Source organism: Hyla sarda, unplaced genomic scaffold, assembly GCF_029499605.1.
Source record: "Hyla sarda isolate aHylSar1 unplaced genomic scaffold, aHylSar1.hap1 scaffold_1391, whole genome shotgun sequence".
NCBI classification, from domain to species: domain Eukaryota; kingdom Metazoa; phylum Chordata; class Amphibia; order Anura; family Hylidae; genus Hyla; species Hyla sarda.
In genome coordinates, this window is record NW_026608020.1 from 49,456 (window position 1) to 51,810 (window position 2,355).

Sequence of the window (2,355 nt, forward strand, 5' to 3'; positions counted from 1 at the left end):
GGTTGTCAATGCATCTCAGTGTTGCCAGTTGCTCCTCTAGATCCAGGATCTGGGCTTCTAAATGAGCAACTCGCACACATCTCGCACAACAATATGCACCCTCAAACTGTTGTTCAAGGATTGCATACATTGCGCAAGATGCACACTGGACTGCCTTTTCCAACATGGAGGTCATACTAGATTTGGGGATTGCAAAAATTAACAGAAAAGAAAAAAAAATCAAATATTTCAATTTAAACTTCCTGAATTTAAAGTCCCTTAATTTTAAGTCCCCTCACTTTTATACTCACTCACTTGTATGCTTCACACTCTTGTATACAGACAAACAATCGCTAGCTCAACATAGTGTATTTGCTTTATATTTATCACAACCACAACCACCTCTCTTCCACTGCCTGGAAGTGAAACTTTTTTTTTTTTTTTTTTCATTTACACATCCAAATTTAACGAAAAGTCGTAAAAGACCTGTGGGGTGTTAAGGCTCACTGGACCCCTTGGTACGTGGCTTGAGGGGTGTAGTTTCCAAAATGGTATGCCATGTGGGGGTTTTCTGCTCTTCTGGCACCATAGGGGCTTCCAAAATGTGACATGCCCCCCAAAAACCATTTCAGCAAAAATTCACTCTCCAAAATCCCATTGTTGCTCCTTCCCTTCTGAGCCCTCTACTGCACCAGCCGAACACTTTACATACACATATGAGGTATTTCCTTACTCTAGAGAAATTGGGTTACAAATTTTGGGGGGCTTTTTCTCCTATTACCCCTTGTAAAAATTCAAAAACTGGGTCTACAAGAACATGCGAGTGTAAAAAATGGAGATTTTGAATTTCCTCCTTCACTTTGCTGCTATTCCTGTGAAACACCTAAAGGGTTAACACACTTACCCAAATGTCATTTTGGATACTTTGAGGGGTGCAGTTTTTATAATGTGGTCATTTGTGGGGTATTTCTAATATGAAGGCCCTTCAAATCCACTTCAAAACTGAACTGGTCCCTGAAAAATTCCAATTTAGAAAATGTTGTGAAAAATTGGAAAAGTGCTGCTGAACTTTGAAGCCCTCTGATATCTTCTAAAAGTTAAAACCTGTCAACTTTATGATGAAAATATAAAGTAGACATATTGTATCTGTGAATCAATATATTATTTATTTGGAATGTCTGTTTTTGTTACAAGCAGAGAGCTTCAAAGTTAGAAAAATGCAAAATTTTCAATTTTTTCATCAAATTTTGGAATTTTTCACCAAGAAATGATGCAAGCCTCGACAAAAATTTACCACTAACATGAAGTAGAATATGTCACGAAAAAACAATGTCAGAATCAGAATGAAAAGTAAAAGTATCCCAGAGTTATTAATGCTTAAAATGACAATGGTCAGATGTGCAAAAATGGCTGGGTCCTTAAGGTGAAAATGGGCTGGTTCCTTAAGGGGTTAAACCCGACTGGCATTTGACAGATCTTTGGAACAGTGGGCTGTGCAAATGAAAAATTTTCATTTTTCTTTTGGCAGACCACTGCTCAAAAAAATCTATCAGACACCTGTGAGATGTAAATGCTCACTGCACTTCTTATTAGGGGTGTAGTTTCCAAAATGGGGTCACATGTGTGTGTGTGTGTGTGTGTGGGGGGGGGGGGGGGTTCACTGTTCTGGCACCATGGAGGCCTAAACGCACATGGCCTTCAATTTCAGCCAGATTCTCTCTCCAAAAGCCCAATGGTGCTCCTTCTCTTCTGAGCCCTGTAGTTCACCCGCAGAGCACTTTACATCCACATGTGGGGTATTTTCTGACTCAGAAGAGATGGGGTTACAAATTTTGCTGGGCTTTTTTTCCTATTACCCCTTGTGAAAATGATAAAATTGGGGTAACAATAGCATTTTAGGGAAAAAAATATACATTTTTTTAGTTTCACCTCCAACTTTAACAAAAATTTGTCAAACACCTGTGGGATGTTAAGGCTCACTATACCCCTTGTTACTTTACGTGAGGGGTGTAGTTTTCTAAATGGGGGTCACATATGGGTGTTTTTTATGTTTATGTCAGAACTGCTGTAACTACCAGCCACCCCTGTGCAAATCACCAATTTAGGCCTCAAATGTATATGGTACACTCTGTTTACACTAACATGCTGGTGTAGACCCAAAATTTACCTTTTCTTAAGGGGTAAAAGAAGAGAAAAAAAATTTGTAACCAAAAACTGTTGCCTTGAAATATGAGAGGGCTCCAAAGTGAAAGAGCACCATGTGCATTTGAGGCCTAAATTAGGGATTTGCATCCACCACCAAATTACCCTACAGCAGTGCTTTCCAAATAGGGTGTCTCCAGCTGTTGCACTACTTCCTGTTCAGGGTGTGGTTGT